Source organism: Microchirus variegatus, assembly GCF_963457635.1.
Source record: "Microchirus variegatus genome assembly, chromosome: 4".
In the NCBI taxonomy this organism is placed as follows: domain Eukaryota; kingdom Metazoa; phylum Chordata; class Actinopteri; order Pleuronectiformes; family Soleidae; genus Microchirus; species Microchirus variegatus.
In genome coordinates this window covers 36,853,445-36,872,263 of record NC_139805.1, presented here as the reverse complement: position 1 = coordinate 36,872,263, position 18,819 = coordinate 36,853,445, and positions in this window count along the sequence as shown.

Below are 18,819 nucleotides of genomic sequence, written 5' to 3'. Positions count from 1 at the left end.
CACGGCCGCGTCACGCCTCGCTGCGCCCGCCTCGCGCTGCAGAGAGGACCGCATTGTTGACGTCATCGTTACATTATTCATAAAGTGCAGCAAGGAATCCGCCCTCAGTGTCGCGCGCGCGCGCACACGCACGCGCAACGACACCGTTTCTTGTATGTGTAAACATAATGAGTCAGATCACGTGTGACGTAATTACATATATTTATATATGTTTGTTATGGATGTCATTTTCTATACATATGACACAAACTATGCTATATATATATACATATATGTATACATATATACGTATATATACACACATATGTATACATATATGTATGTATATATACATACATATATATATACACATATATGTATGTATATATATACATATATGTACATATATACATACATATACGTACATATATACATACATATACATATATATACATACATATATACATATACATATATACATATATGTATATACATATACATATACATATATATACATATATGTATATACATACATATACATATATATATATATACATACATATACATATATACATACATACATATACATATATACATACATATACATTTATATATAAATATACATACATATACACACATATATACATATATATATACACATATATACACATATATACACATACATACACACAAATATATATACATATATACACATACATACATATATACATATTATATATACATAAATATATATATATATACACACACATATATACATACATATTATATATACATACATAAATATATATATACACATATATACATACATAAATATATATATACACATATATACATATATACACATATACATAAATATACACATATATATACATATGTATGTATATATATATATATATACATAAATACATACATGTATGTATATATACATACATGTATGTATGTATGTGTATATATATATACACATACATACATACATGCATACATATAACATATAACAATATAACATAAACATACATGTATATATATGTAAACTAGTCTTTTGTGTTTTAAACTATATAACATACATACATGTGGTTTATATATACAATATATTATCTATATTATATTATGTCATATGTGTGTATGTATGTTTACAACAAATACATTCATACAAAAGATAAACAGAAGTTTTAGAATATATAACATAGTACATACAGTGTATGTATATATACGTATATATATACACACATGTTCATATACAGTATATGTGTACATATATACATATATAGAAATCATTAGATATGTTGTATACATTTCATATATATACACACACACAGACATAAAAACAAATATAAATATAGGATGTTTCATATTTTATACACGTCATAGAAATAAAATATTAACAGTAGATATGTTATTTATACACACATCACATAAAATATAAACATATGGTAATACATGTACTAAATTGGTGAATCACATTTATTTTTTTAATCAGACATTGAATTATAGAATTATTGTCACACATAATATTGTAAACCCCGCCCCCTACCATCAGCCAGCCCTCAGCTCTAAACTCCGCCCCCAAACTACTGGAGGTTGTCATTAGTCATACATTTTTCTTTTTAAACATAAATTATATTTGTTAGATGATTAATAATCATTTTCACAATCACACAGTGATTAACAACCACCTGGATTAGGATTATGAAGACATAATCTGACAGATTCAGAGATTCTGACCTAAAAAAGACACACAGTGTGTGTGTGTGTGTGTGTGTGTGTGTGTGTGTGTGTGTGTGTGTGTGTGTGTGTGTGTGGCGTCACCTTACGCAGGAGAGACAGCAGCTAAAAATAGTTTTGTACGTCAGCGTTTGTCAGAACAGAGAGAGAAGAATTCACAGCCACACAATCTGAAGCAGGACTGTAATCACTCACTGTGGATTCACTCAATTCATCTACGACACATGGAATCATTGATTTATCAGTTAATCTTTATCTTAAATGTGAATATTTTCACGTTTCTGTCATTTTTCAGCTTCTTAAATGTGAATATTTTCACGTTTTTGTCATTTTTCAGCTTCTTAAATGTGAATATTTCATGTTTTTGTCATTTTTCAGCTTCTTAAATGTGAATATTTTCGCGTTTCTGTCATTTTTCAGCTTCTTAAACGTGAATATTTTCATGTTTCTGTCATTTTTCAGCTTCTTAAATGTGAATATTTTCGCGTTTCTGTCATTTTTCAGCTTCTTAAATGTGAATATTTTCATGTTTCTGTCATTTTTCAGCTTCTTAAATGTGAATATTTTCATGTTTCTGTCATTTTTCAGCTCCTTAAATGTGAATATTTTCATGTTTCTGTCATTTTTCAGCTTCTTAAATGTGAATATTTTCATGTTTGTCATTTTTCAGCTTCTTAAATGTGAATATTTTCACGTTTCTGTGATTTTTCAGCTTCTTAAAAGTGAATATTTTCACGTTTCTGTCATTTTTCAGCTTCTTAAATGTGAATATTTTCACGTTTCTGTCATTTTTCAGCTTCTTTAATGTGAATATTTTCACGTTTCTGTCATTTTTCAGCTTCTTAAATGTGAATATTTTCACGTTTCTGTCATTTTTCAGCTTCTTAAATGTGAATATTTTCACGTTTTTGTCATTTTTCAGCTTCTTAAATGTGAATATTTTCACGTTTCTGTCATTTTTCAGCTTCTTAAATGTGAATATTTTCACGTTTCTGTCATTTTTCAGCTTCTTAAATGTGAATATTTTCACGTTTCTGTCATTTTTCAGCTTCTTAAATGTGAATATTTTCTACTTTCTGTCATTTTTCAGCTCCTTAAATGTGAATATTTTCTACTTTCTGTCATTTTTCAGCTTCTTAAATGTGAATATTTTCACGTTTCTGTCATTTTTCAGCTTCTTAAATGTGAATATTTTCACGTTTCTGTCATTTTTCAGCTTCTTAAATGTGAATATTTTCATGTTTCTGTCATTTTTCAGCTTCTTAAATGTGAATATTTTCATGTTTCTGTCATTTTTCAGCTTCTTAAATGTGAATATTTTCACGTTTCTGTCATTTTTCAGCTTCTTAAATGTGAATATTTTCACGTTTCTGTCATTTTTCAGCTTCTTAAATGTGAATATTTTCACGTTTCTGTCATTTTTCAGCTTCTTTAATGTGAATATTTTCACGTTTCTGTCATTTTTCAGCTTCTTTAATGTGAATATTTTCACGTTTCTGTCATTTTTCAGCTTCTTTAATGTGAATATTTTCACGTTTCTGTCATTTTTCAGCTTCTTAAATGTGAATATTTTCACGTTTCTGTCATTTTTCAGCTTCTTAAATGTGAATATTTTCACGTTTCTGTCATTTTTCAGCTTCTTAAATGTGAATATTTTCTACTTTCTGTCATTTTTCAGCTCCTTAAATGTGAATATTTTCAAGTTTCTGTCATTTTTCAGCTCCTTAAATGTGAATATTTTCATGTTTCTGTTATTTTTCAGCTTCTTAAATGTGAATATTTTCACGTTTCTGTCATTTTTCAGCTTCTTAAATGTGAATATTTTCACGTTTCTGTCATTTTTCAGCTTCTTAAATGTGAATATTTTCACGTTTCTGTCATTTTTCAGCTTCTTAAATGTGAATATTTTCACGTTTCTGTCATTTTTCAGCTTCTTAAATGTGAATATTTTCACGTTTCTGTCATTTTTCAGCTTCTTAAATGTGAATATTTTCACGTTTCTGTCATTTTTCAGCTTCTTAAATGTGAATATTTTCACGTTTCTGTCATTTTTCAGCTTCTTAAATGTGAATATTTTCACGTTTCTGTCATTTTTCAGCTTCTTAAATGTGAATATTTTCACGTTTCTGTCATTTTTCAGCTTCTTAAATGTGAATATTTTCACGTTTCTGTCATTTTTCAGCTTCTTAAATGTGAATATTTTCACGTTTCTGTCATTTTTCAGCTTCTTAAATGTGAATATTTTCACGTTTCTGTCATTTTTCAGCTTCTTAAATGTGAATATTTTCACGTTTCTGTCATTTTTCAGCTTCTTAAATGTGAATATTTTCACGTTTCTGTCATTTTTCAGCTTCTTTAATGTGAATATTTTCACGTTTCTGTCATTTTTCAGCTTCTTAAATGTGAATATTTTCACGTTTCTGTCATTTTTCAGCTTCTTAAATGTGAATATTTTCACGTTTCTGTCATTTTTCAGCTTCTTTAATGTGAATATTTTCACGTTTCTGTCATTTTTCAGCTTCTTAAATGTGAATATTTTCACGTTTCTGTCATTTTTCAGCTTCTTAAATGTGAATATTTTCACGTTTTTGTCATTTTTCAGCTTCTTAAATGTGAATATTTTCACGTTTCTGTCATTTTTCAGCTTCTTAAATGTGAATATTTTCACGTTTCTGTCATTTTTCAGCTCCTTAAATGTGAATATTTTCACGTTTCTGTCATTTTTCAGCTTCTTAAATGTGAATATTTTCACATTTCTGTCATTTTTCAGCTTCTTAAATGTGAATATTTTCACATTTCTGTCATTTTTCAGCTTCTTAAATGTGAATATTTTCACGTTTCTGTCATTTTTCAGCTTCTTAAATGTGAATATTTTCATGTTTGGAAAATACTGAAGAAAATTTCTCAAATTTTTTTTGCACCAAATCGATGAATTAGGGATGAGCCGATACGATGCTCTGTATCAGTCCGATACTGGTCAATGTATAATCTGATATAATCCAGCAATTCTGCGTGTCACCTGCCTTGCTATGTGCAGGCTGTATTTTCGCCGAGTCATGTTGTGGTCTGAGAATTCTGTCTTTGAAATGACTCGGCACAAATGTGTCGTTAACTGCTTCATAAATGACGATATCGTAGTGATATCGGTATCGGCAGATGCTCCACACTGTGTGAACACGATCACACCCGGGAAACGGTGCTATTGTGTGTCGTAAAACACCGGCGTGCTCGAGATACGTTTGTGTGTCCCCCATCACAAGGTTCCAGATGGGACAGTCCTACCGGTGATGGGGGAGGAGGAAGAGGAAGGGGGGGGGGGGGGGGGGGCGGGGGTAGGGCAGGTGTGGTGGTACTAACCGAGCACCAGTGATTAGTCAGGTCCTAGTTAAGAGCTGGAGGAGGTAAATGCTGCAGGCTGCCAGCTGCTGGTGTCTGATGATGATGATGGTGGGGGTGGTTTTAGTACCACACACACACACACACACACACACACACACACACACACACACACACACACACACACACACACACACAGTGGGGGGGGGGGTCACTCTCTGACTCCCATCTGCCTCACCACCACCTACACAACATGACACATCAGTAAATAACCTGAGCACATTTCTGCATGTTCACACTTTATCCTCTGTCCATAAACAAACACAAACACTGTAAATAAAACTCTTACTGAGACATCGTCGTCTTCATTATTATTACTTTTATTTTGCCTAAAAATAAAAATAAATCTTGTTTGGCAAATTCACTAGAGAAATTACAGCTTACTTTAAGCTTTATCTACCAGGAAAATAGCTCAAACAACGGGTTTCTAGCTATATCTTGTTACCCACCCATTTAGCTAGTTAACTATCGAAATATCGTGCTATCTACCCATTTAGCTATCACTGTATCTTTTTATCCACCCATCTATCTTGTTGACTATTGATACATCTTGTTACCCACCCATTTAGCTACTTAGCAATCGGTATATATCATTTAACCTACCCATCTATGTAGTCAACTATCGGTACATGCGTTACCCACCCATTTAGCTAGTTCACTATATCTTGTTAACCACCCATTTAGCTAGTTAGCTATCGATATATATTGTAACACACTCATTCAGCCAGTTAGATAATGATATATATCTTGTTACCCACCCATTTAGCTAGTTAACTATCGAAATATCGTGCTATCTACCCATTTAGCTATCACTGTATCTTTTTATCCACCCATCTATCTTGTTGACTATTGATACATCTTGTTACCCACCCATTTAGCTACTTAGCAATCGGTATATATCATTTAACCCACCCATCTATGTAGTCAACTATCGATACATCTCGTTACCCACCCATTTAGCTAGTTAGCTATCGCTACATCTTCCTACCTATCCATTTAACTGGTTAGACATCGATGTATCTTGTTACCCACCCATTTTGCTAGTTAGCTATTGTTATATCTTGTTACCTACCCATCTGTTTTGTTGACTATTGATACATCTTGTTATTTACCCATTTAGCTAGTTAGCTATCGATATATTTTGTTACCCACAAATTTAGCTAGTTAACTATTGATATTTATCCAGCTACCTATCCATCTAGCTAGTTACCCGCCAATTTAGCTAGCTAGCTGTAGCTCTATCATGTTATCTATCAAAGTAGCTAGTTAACTACCTTTATACCTCGTCATCTATCCATCCATGTAGTTAACTATTGATACATCTTCTTACCTACCCATCCATCTACAGTAAACCCTGCATCTATCACCCTTTGCATTTATTTATCCACCTCTTTATTTCTCTTATAACTCCATATGGGTCTGTGTTAGCATCTATAGCATCCCTGTTGTTTGTGTTGTTTGGACAAAGACACACCTGGCCACTAATCAATATCAAATGTCTAAAAAGAAGCTTCCTCCATTCAAAAGTGCAGCTGCCGTCGCCATAGCGACGCATTTATCTGCATGTTGTTCGCCTTTGTGAGGCTGACGACGCTCTGTCATTGATCAGCTCGTCTGCTGCCACACATCCATCAACTCTGTGATCGCTCTGTTCTGTGCTGCAGCTCCTGTAATCCTACAGGAAGTCTGTGTGTGTGTGTGTGTGTGTGTGTGTGTGTGTGTGTGTGTGTGTGTGTGTGTGTGGGGGGTCAGGTTTCAAACATACGTCATCAGACTGAGCTGCCACCAACACTCTGTTCTCCCTGATGATGATGATAAAATCAATTAAAGTAGAGTTCACCCAAATTGCAGAACACTTTCTGGGCTCATTTAGATGTTCAAATTAAGTCATTGATTAATTCAAATGTCTGCGTCCAAGTCTGAGAAACAGTGACATCATCAGGATGTGATTTTTCAGCTTCTTAAATGTGAATATTTTCATGTTTCTGTCATTTTTCAGCTTCTTAAATGTGAATATTTTCATGTTTCTGTCATTTTTCAGCTTCTTAAATGTGAATATTTTCACGTTTCTGTCATTTTTCAGCTTCTTAAATGTGAATATTTTCGCGTTTCTGTCATTTTTCAGCTTCTTAAATGTGAATATTTTTGCGTTTCTGTCATTTTTCAGCTTCTTAAATGTGAATATTTTCGCGTTTCTGTCATTTTTCAGCTTCTTAAATGTGAATATTTTCACGTTTCTGTCATTTTTCAGCTTCTTAAATGTGAATATTTTCTACTTTCTGTCATTTTTCAGCTTCTTAAATGTGAATATTTTCGCGTTTCTGTCATTTTTCAGCTTCTTAAATGTGAATATTTTTCAGTTTCTGTCATTTTTCAGCTTCTTAAATGTGAATATTTTCATGTTTCTGTCATTTTTCAGCTTCTTAAATGTGAATATTTTCGCGTTTCTGTCATTTTTCAGCTTCTTAAATGTGAATATTTTTCAGTTTCTGTCATTTTTCAGCTTCTTAAATGTGAATATTTTCACGTTTCTGTCATTTTTCAGCTTCTTAAATGTGAATATTTTTCGCGTTTCTGTCATTTTTCAGCTTCTTAAATGTGAATATTTTCACGTTTCTGTCATTTTTCAGCTTCTTAAATGTGAATATTTTCACGTTTCTGTCATTTTTCAGCTTCTTCAATGTGATACGAGGCTGAGAAACAGTGAAAACACCAGCATATAGACTTAATAAACACACATTGTTTATAAGACATTTAGCCGCGCCTCATTGTAGACTTGCGAGTCTTTTGTTTTCGTGGCTAAAATCTGTTTTGATGTGATGTGATGGTCTGATGTCTCCAGGTCATCATGGGTTAGGTTGTGATTTCCACCCAGTGAGGCCTCCAGCTCCTGAGCTGCCTTTGTTGCCCTAAACTGTCCCTTTGTTTCGTCTCTGTGGGCAATGAATGGCTCTTTGTGTCGACCACTGATAAAGCTTCTGCAAACACACACACACACACACACACACACACACACACACACACAGGTGACAGTTACGTCCACGCACGTCAGATCTCGCAGATTAACACACTCACACACACACACACACTGTGAGCGTAGATGTACTTTTAACTCGTGACCTCTCGCCTTGTTCTGAATCGGCAGCAGTGGCTGACATTAGCGTTTTGCGGCCCCCGGTGCAGCAGAGGGCGTGCGGGGCAGATTAGGGTTAGGGTTTGGTTTCCACAAACATCCGCCATTGTCACTGTAAAAGCTTCTTTCACACTGAAATTAGCAGCTTGTACCTGGGATTTGTGAAGCGGCAGAAATAACGAGATTAGCATCATCCCTATTGTCAGCGGTTTTTTTCAGCCCCCCCGAGGTGGTGCTGGCTTCTTTTATGTGACGTCCGGAAGTCAGAAGAAGATCAACGTGGAAGTCCAGTTTAATCAAGCTAAGGCCTTAGTCTGACTAAGGCAAACAAAAGGATAACTTGCCGTGTACGTCCGACTCAAGGGAGGACATTTTGGTGCATGTGCGGAATGACAAGTCCGACTCCAGTCCGACTAAGCGTATACATGCAGGAGTAATCAGACTATGAATCACATTAGCCAGGTTTATTAGTCTGACTAAGACTAGCTTGATTTTATTCAGACTAACATGTTTACACGAGATTAATAAATCTGAATTATTGTCTTAGTCTGACTAAGACTAGCTCAATTAGTCAGACTAACGTGTTTACATGACATTAATAAATCTGAATTAATGTCTTAGTCTGACTATAATCGAGCTTGTCTCAGTAAGACTTACATGTTTACATGACATTAATAAATCTGAATTATTGTCTTAGTCTGACTAAGACTAGCGCGATTTTAGTCTGACTACACGTTTACTCGAGATTAAGAAAACTAAATTATTGTCTAAATCTGACTAAGACTAGCTCGTTTATAATCAGACAAACGTGTTTACATGACATTAATAAATCGGAATTATTGTCTTAGTCTGACTAGGACTATCTCTATTAGTCAGACTAACGCGTTTACATGACATTAATAAATCTGAATTATTGTCTTAGTCTGACTAAGACTAGCACGATTTAAGTCTGACTAACGCATTTACTCGAGATTAAGAAAACTGAATTATTGTCTTAGTCTGACTAAGACTAACTCGATTATAGTCCGACTAACGTGTCTGCACGAGATCATGCAAACCCAATTATTGTCTTAGTCTAAGTCTAGCTCGATTTTAGGCATTTAGAAAACTAGCAGTTGAAGAAATTAGCATGTTAGCATAGCACGTTCGCTCAGGAAACAAAAGAGCCGACCTGGAAGTAAATGCTAACATTGACTGTGAAAACAGACGGCTTGAAAACAGGAGTTCATTTTGCACATTGAATATTTTTTTTGTCGTACAGTCGATGTTTTAAACCTGGGATTAAACAGTTTTTTTCCCTGTGGTGCAGATTTGGAAAACGCCTCTTCAGAATAATCCCTCAGCAGCGTCGTCGTCGTCGTTAGCTCAAAACCTATTTCATGATTAATCAATTTATCCCTTTGTTTTCCTCCTGAGCGGCACTAAAGTTGCTGTAATCCTATTCCCAGAATTCCCACGAGTGCCCTCCACACACACACACACACACACACACACACTAAGTTCAAATGTCTTATTTTGTCAATTCTGCTTTTAAAATACTTAATTTAGACTTAACTCAGTGACACAAAGTGACCACACGAGGCAGCAGTAGACCAGCAGCTCCTGTGTCCCTGTGAGCTAAAATCACTGGTTTTCTCTATGGGCTTTGGTGTGGGAGAGTGAGTGGTTTACAAAGATAAAGACATGAAGAAAGATATTGTAGATTTAAACACTTTATTTTCTTATTTGGGTATTTTATTTTTTACTTCACTTTTTTACTTCACTCTAATATATATATCACACACACACACACGCACGCGCACGCACGCACACTCACACACACACACACACAGACACACAATCTATGGCTGCACCTGCCTGTTGGTGTATTGGATTATTGCAGGTAATGTAATTAGGTGTGTGTCTGTGTGTCTGTGTGTGTGTGTGTGTGTGTGTGTTGTCCATACATTGTCAGGATCATCTCGAGTGTCTCCAGAGCAGCAGAAGGTCAGAGGTCAACAGTGGCAGGTGTCTCTGTGTGTCCAGATGCCCAGTTGTTTGTTGGTAGGAGGAGGAAGAGGAAGAGGAAGAGGAAGATAATTAGATGCACTGTTACTATAATGTTGATTATTATTATTATTGTTTTTTTTTTAAAAAACATTCAAAGTTCTTCTTCTCCTCAGAGTTGATAAGAACGAATGTTTCCCATCGAAACCACACTGAACAATAGCTTTGGCTCAGTGGTACCTGAGCGCCCTCTGCTGGTACTTGAGGGAACATGTGATCAGAGTGGATAGAAAACGAAACAAAAAATGATTAAATAATATTTAATTCATGTTATTTCAATTTTTACAGCTAAAAAGAACCATGTGAGGTATAATCTGCCAAATTTAACCCTCATTAATGAAAATAAGTGACGTAGAGGTAGAAAAAACTTGGTCAAAAGGTCGAAAATCACTATTTGGCAAGTGAAAAATAGCATTTTCTGGATTTACTAGCGCTTTAAGGCTAATTTAACAGATAAAAAGAACTAGGTGAAGTATAATCTGTCAAATTTCACCATCGTGAATGAAAAGTGATTATGAGGCAGAAAAAAGTAGGTCAAAAGGTCAAAAATCACTATTTGGCAAGGGTAAAGAGCATTTTCTGGGTTTTACTAGCGCTTTAAGGCTAATTTAACAGATAAAAAGAATTAGGTGAAGTATAATCTGTCAAATTTTACACTCATGAGTGAAAATAAGTGACAGAGAGTCAGAAAAAACTAGGTCAAAAGGTCAAAAATCACTATTTGGCAAGTGTAAAGAGCATTTTCTGGGTTTTACTGGCCCTTTAACTGTATTTTAACAGGTAAAAAGAACTAGGTGAAGTATAATCTGTCAAATTTCACCATCATGAATGAAAAGTGATTATGAGGCAGAAAAAAGTAGGTCAAAAGGTCAAAAATCACTATTTGGCAAGTGTAAAGAGCATTTTCTGGGTTGTACTGGCCCTTTAACAGTATTTTAACAGGTAAAAAGAACTAGGTTAAATATAATCTGCCAAGTTTTACCCTAATGAACAAAAATAAGTGATTATGAGGCAGAAAAAACTAGGTTAAAAGGTAAAAAATCACTATTTGGCAAGTGTAAAGAGCATTTTATGGGTTGCACTGGCCCTTTAACAGTATTTTAATAGGTAAAAGAACTAGGTGAGGTGTAATCTGCCAAATTTTACCCTCATTATTGAAAATAAGTGACGTAGAGGTAGAAAAAACTAGGTCAAAAGGTCAAAAATCACTATATGGCAAGTGAAAAATAGCATTTTCTGGGTTGTACTGGCCCTTTAACAGTATTTTAACAGGTAAAAAGAACTAGGTGAGGTATAATCTGCCAAGTTTTACCCTCATGAGTGAAAATAAGTGACAGAGGCAGAAAAAACTAGGTCAAAAGGTCAAAAATCACTATTTGGCAAGTGTAAAGAGCATTTTCTGGGTCGTACTGGCCCTTTAAAAAAGACTGAGTGACAAATATTAGCGTGAGAAAAACCACAGGGTTTTTAACATAAAACAACAACAACACAATATTCATGAATATATTCTGTATATTCGTTTAAACCCCGCTCAGAGTGAAGCATCTCACCACACCAACGATCTCTGCGAGCGTTTTTAAACACAGTGAACTCTTGTTAAACAAATACGATCTTTGATCAGAGACACACTCGCCTGTTAGCAGGTTAGCATGTTAGCCTGTTAGCTGTCAGTCAGTCGTGTTCACGCTGACTTCACCTGTGCCTGACGACACCCGATGACGTCACGGGCTTTGATTTAAAACTTTATTAGACGGAGTGGCGCGAGTTTCCCGTTGTTTGAATCCCATAGGCTGAAGGAGGAGCATGTGACTGCGGGGCGGGGGGGCGGGGCTCAGAGCCGGAAGTGAAGTTTTGTTTCGAAATTTATAAATAAAAGTCCAAATAAACGATAAAAATATAAAAATATATTATATTATTTTAAATTATATGTACAAATATAAAAAGGAGAATATTATTAATAATATTATTGTTATTATTATTATAATAATTGGTGAATGTAAATAACTATATACATTATTTTATTATTATTATTGTGTTTGTGTTTAAGTCTCTTTAACGTTTGTCTATTTTTATTTTATCAAACACATCCTCAATAATATTGTAATATTAAGATTTAATAAAACTTTTTTTATTTTTCCAAATAAAAGAAATAAAAGTGAGTCTTCCTCTCTGAGCTGAACGACTTGTTGGGTGTGGAAAAGTTAGACTGTACTGCCACCCAGTGGTGAGCGCTGGAACTACAGCTCAGTTTACGCTCATTTTCACAGCAGCGGTGACGTTTCTGATGGACAGGTGAAAGAGAGGGGGCGCTACAGAGCTGAGAGTAATCTGACTGTAGTGTAAAGATAGACAAAAAAGAATTTAACCTTAAAAAAGATGATGAAAATTTATTAATCACATGAAAAATAAAGAACTGGTGGTTTTCTCTCTCTCTCTCTGACTGTAGTTGCCTCTTTGACCAGAAGGGGGCAGCGTTTCCTTTCATTAATCATCACACGTGGGAGAAAAACATATTGACATGATATTAGGAGACATTATTTACATACATGTGGTTATTTTGAGTTTATTGTTGTACTTGACAGGGATTATATTGTGCTATTTATTGCTCCATAGCAAAACGAACGCTTTTATTTTGAAAGGACGTGAATTATTGTCATAAATGTTATTTTTTTATGCCTTTTCCCTCAAAAGTTGACCCCACATTGAGACCCCTGGTTAGGGCTTCGAGCTCGAGACCGGAAGGTAGCCGGTTCAATCCCCGACCAGTCCGCAGCTGAAGTGCTGTTGAGCAAGGCACCTAACCCCCTCACTGCTCCCCGAGCGCCGCTCACTGGCATGGCAGCTCACTGCGCTGGGTTACATGTTCTACACCTCACTGTGTGCTGTGTGTGTTCACTAACTCACTGCAGAATTGAATTTCCCCTTGCGGGACTTAAAGGGTTCTTAATCTTAAAACCATTTATATCCATAAAGTGCTGGCTGCTGCCCCCTGGTGGACCGTGTATTTACTGCAGCGTGGCCTTTAAAAAAGGATCTTTAAAAAAATATATGCAATTTGTAAATATTTTAATATGTAAAATATTTTAATATTTTAAAATAGAAAATAGAAAATATTCCCATTTTTCTTGCACAAAATCCTAGTGTTTTCTTGCTCTCAGATTTTAGCCACTTAATTAAAGACTTCAGCTCAAGTCTACAACATCAGAAGAATATATTCACTGCTTTATCGCTAGCTAGCTAACGAGTTATTGATCCATCACTGCATCTTGCTAGCTAACTAGCATCTATCTATGGGACCTATCAAGCAGTGTAGTCATGCTCGCAAGCTAGGTAACTATCAATCAATCAATCTATGCGAGCAAGCTAGCTAGTTAACTATCAAGCAATGTATTCATGCTATCAAGCCAGCTATATTCACTGCTTTATCGCTAGCTAGCTAACGAGTTATTGATCCATCACTGCATCTTGCTAGCTAACTAGCATCTATCTATGGGACCTATCAAGCAGTGTAGTCATGCTAGCAAGCTATCTATCTATCAATCAATCAATCTATGCGAGCAAGCTAGCTAGTTAACTATCAAGCAATGTATTCATGCTATCAAGCCAGCTATATTCACTGCTTTATCGCTAGCTAGCTAACGAGTTATTGATCCATCACTGCATCTTGCTAGCTAACTAGCATCTATCTATGGGCGCTATCAAGCAGTGTAGTCATGCTAGCAAGCTCGCTAACTATCAATCAATCAATCTATGCGAGCAAGCTAGCTAGTTTACTATCAAGCAATGTATTCATGCTATCAAGCCAGCTATATTCACGGCTTTATCGCTAGCTAGCTAACGAGTTATTGATCCATCACTGCATCTTGCTAGCTAACTAGCATCTATCTATGGGACCTATCAAGCAGTGTAGTCATGCTAGCAAGCTCGCTAACTATCAATCAATCAATCTATGCGAGCAAGCTAGCTAGTTTACTATCAAGCAATGTATTCATGCTATCAAGCCAGCTATATTCACTGCTTTATCGCTAGCTAGCTAACGAGTTATTGATCCATCACTGCATCTTGCTAGCTAACTAGCATCTATCTATGGGACCTATCAAGCAGTGTAGTCATGCTAGCAAGCTCGCTAACTATCAATCAATCAATCTATGCGAGCAAGCTAGCTAGTTTACTATCAAGCAATGTATTCATGCTATCAAGCCAGCTATATTCACTGCTTTATCGCTAGCTAGCTAACGAGTTATTGATCCATCACTGCATCTTGCTAGCTAACTAGCATCTATCTATGGGACCTATCAAGCAGTGTAGTCATGCTAGCAAGCTAGCTAACTATCAATCAATCAATCTATGCGAGCAAGCTAGCTAGTTTACTATCAAGCAATGTATTCATGCTATCAAGCCAGCTATATTCACTGCTTTATCGCTAGCTAGCTAACGAGTTATTGATCCATCACTGCATCTTGCTAGCTAACTAGCATCTATCTATGGGACCTATCAAGCAGTGTAGTCATGCTAGCAAGCTAGCTAACTATCAATCAATCAATCTATGCGAGCAAGCTAGCTAGTTAACTATCAAGCAATGTATTCATGCTATCAAGCCAGCTATATTCACGGCTTTATCGCTAGCTAGCTAACGAGTTATTGATCCATCACTGCATCTTGCTAGCTAACTAGCATCTATCTATGGGCGCTATCAAGCAGTGTAGTCATGCTAGCAAGCTAGCTTACTATCAATCAATCAATCTATGCGAGCAAGCTAGCTAGTTAACTATCAAGCAATGTATTCATGCTATCAAGCCAGCTAGCTATCAAAATATCGATCTTTGCTATTAGGCCAGTTAACGAACAAACAAATTATTTATCAATGCGAGCAAGCTCGCTAACTATGAATCAATCAATGCTAGCAAGCTAGCTTGCTATCAATCATTGAATCGATAGCGAGCTAGCTAACTAACTATCTATCTGTGTAACTTTTAAAATATCTATCTTTGTTATCAGGCCCGCTAGCTAGCTAACTAACTACCAATCTATCTATCTATGCTAGTAAAATCTATCTATGCTAGTTAGTGTGTGTGTGTGTGTGTGTGTGTAAATGTCAGACATGATGTCATTCCTCTCCTCCGTCTTGTTGTTTGTCCTCTGGACTCTGAGACAGAGTGAGTCGTCCTCCACTTGTCTCCTCCTGTGTTTACAATCCACGTTCCATGATAACCAGGGAAAACCAGGGAAAACCAGGAAAACCAGGAAAACCGAGCCTGGAGCTGCAGCGCTCTAGAGTTTCACTGTGTGTGTGTGTGTGTGTGCACGCTTTGTTTACGTCTCTCTGAGGTCAGACGCTCTCAGCTCCTGCTCTTATTGGATAATGACAGGAAGTCGGACGCTGACACGACATCCACCGTTCACTCGTGTCCTTTTTCATCTGGTTTCCATTGTGGCTTCTTCTGTGTGTGTGTGTGTGTGTGTGTGTGTGAAGAGAGACAGGGAGGACGAGCGAGAACAGCCTATAGACTAATTACAGACACGTCCTGTGTGTTTATCTGTATTTATCTCTGCAGCAAACACGAAAAACCTTCCCGCTGTCACAAACAAACGTCTCATCTCGTCCCTCAGGTCCAGGTGGAGACGCGATGGACGTCCTCAACACTCGACTCGTTCCCCGTCTCCGTCCGTCTCCTCCCTCGTTCTTTACCTTGACCTCTGACCTCCTGTCTCTGCTCCCACTTCATCTCGTCCTCCTCTGCAGTGGAAATGGAAAACAATCGTCTTTGAAGCGTCGCAGACTGATTTAAAGCCGCAGTATGTAACTCTGTTTGATTTGTTGACGTTATCATTTTGCCGCGGTGAACAGAAACAATGTTACGACGGGAGTCAAATACATGGTGACGTGTTGGTTTACAATTCACCGTTTGTACACTGGGGGGCGCTGTGATAGGGATTTTAGCCACTTAATTAAAGACGTCAGCTCAAGTCTACAGCATCATAGGAATATATTCACTGCTTTATCGCTAGCTAGCTAGCAAATTATTGATCCATCGCTGTATCTTGCTAGCTAACTAACATCTATCTATGGGAGCTATCAAGCAATGTAGTCATGCTAGCAAGCTAGCTAATTGCCAATCAATCAATGCGAGCAAGCTGGCTAATTAACTATCAAGCAATGTATTCATGCTATCAAGCCAGCTAGCTATCAAAATATCGATCTTTGCTATCAGGACAGCGAGCTAACTTTCAATGAATCAATCTATGCTATCACGACAGGTAACTAACGAACTATTTATCAAAGTGACCAAGCTAGCTAACTATAAATCAATCAATGCTAGCAAGCTAGCTTACTATCAATGAATCAACCAATGCTATCGCGCCAGTTAACTATCAAAATATCTTTCTTTGCTATTGGGCCAGCAAGCTAACTATCTATCTATGCTAGCAAACTATTGATCAATTGATCTATCTATACGAACAAACTAACTATCAAGCTATCGAGCCAGCTAGCTATCTATGCTAGCGAGCTAACTATCAATGAATCAATCTATGCTATCATGCCAGTTAACTAACGAACTGACTATCTATGCGTGCAAGCTAGCTAACTATAAATCAATCAATGATAGCAAGGGAGCTTACTATCAATGAATCAAACAATGCTATCAAGCCAGCTAGCTATCAAAATATCTATCTATGCTATCAAGCGAAATAGCTATTTATTCTAGCCAGTCAGCTAACTAACTAACAAACTATTTATCTATGCGAGCAAAATCAAATGATAGCAAGCTAACTTACTATTAATCAATGAATCAATGCTATCAAGCAGCTAACTTTCAAAATATCTATCTTTGCTATCAGGCCAGCTAGCAAACTAGCTAACTAACTATCAATCTATCTATCTATGCTAGCAAACTATCGATCAATCGATCTATGCAAACAAACTATCAAGCTATTGAGCTAACTATCAATGAATCAATCTATGCTATCATACCAGTTAACTAACAAAATAACTATCCATGCGAGCAAGCTAGCTAGCTAGCTAACTATAAATCAATCAATGCTATCAAGCCAGCGAACTAACTATCACACTATTTATCTATGTGAGCAAAATCAAATGATAGCTAGCTTACTATAAATCCATGAATCATTGAATCAACCAATCAATGCTATGAAACAACTTACTCTCAAAATATCTATCTTTGCTATCAGGCCAGCTAGCAAGCTAGCTAACCAACTATCAATCTATCTATGCTAGCAAACTATCGATCAATCTATCTATGCGAACACACTATCAAGCTATCTAGCCAGCTAGCTATCTATGCTAGTGAGCTAACTATCAATGAATCAATCTATGCTATCACCCCAGTCAACTAACGAACTGACTATCTATGCGAGCAAGCTAGCTAGCTAACTATAAATCAATCAATCCTAGCAAGCTAGCTTACTATCAATGAATCAAACAATGCTATCAAGCAGCTAACTTTCAAAATATATATCTTTGCTATCAGGCCAGCTAGCAAGCTAGCTAACTAACTATCAATCTATCTATCTATGCTAGCAAACTATCGATCAATCGATCTATGCAAACAAATTAACTATCAAGCTATCTAGACAGCTAGCTATCTATGTTAGCGAGCGAGCTAACTGTATCTGTGTAACTATGGAGGTTAAAAACCTGCACAGGACAGAAAAAACACAGAGAAAGAGAAGAAACAGTCAGTGTCAGGCTGCACATTTTTGGACTGGTTTATCTTTCGTATAAAAGTCAGCGGCTCCTCAGTGAGGTCAAAGGTCACATGCTCCTCCTCCTCTTCCTGTGTCTCACAGACTAATGTTTACAGAACTCTCAGCTCTGCTGAGTTAATGATGAACTCCCTTTGACTGCGACTGAGACAAAAGTGTCCTTCAAACATGTGTTAAATGTGCAGCTAATGTGAAGTTAGCCGTTAGCTAAAGTCTACGATGTCTTTAGAACACGTTCACGCCTTTATTTCACTGTGAAACGGACTTTAACCACTCACTCTCCCACACCAAAGCCCATAGAGAAAACCAGTGATTTTAGCCCACAGGGACACCAATGGACTTTGGTGCAGGGAGAGTGAGTGGTTTACAAACGTCAGTTTCCTGTGAGAAAACTGCGTCTGTGGATGAAATAAAGCAGTGAACTCGTCCTAAAGACATCAAAGACTTCAGAGCCTCAATCTGTTTCTCCATGTTTTCACTTTAGAACGTGTAAAGGTTTCTCAGCAGCAGGAGGCGCTCACACTCACTTTGTGTCACGCAAACACACACTTTAACCACACGTCGCTCTGAAGCCAGTGTGTGTGTGTCTGTGTGTGAGTGTCTGTGTGTGTGTCTGTGTGTGTCTGTCTCTGTGTGTCTGTGTGTGAGTGTCTGTGTTTGTGTCTGTGTGTGTCTGAGCGTGTGTGTGTCTCTGTGTGTATTTGTGTGTGTATCTGTGTGTCTGTGTGTGTGTTTGTGTGTGTCTGTCTCTGTGTGTGTGTGTGTCTGTGTGTGTGTATCTGTGTGTGTGTCTGTCT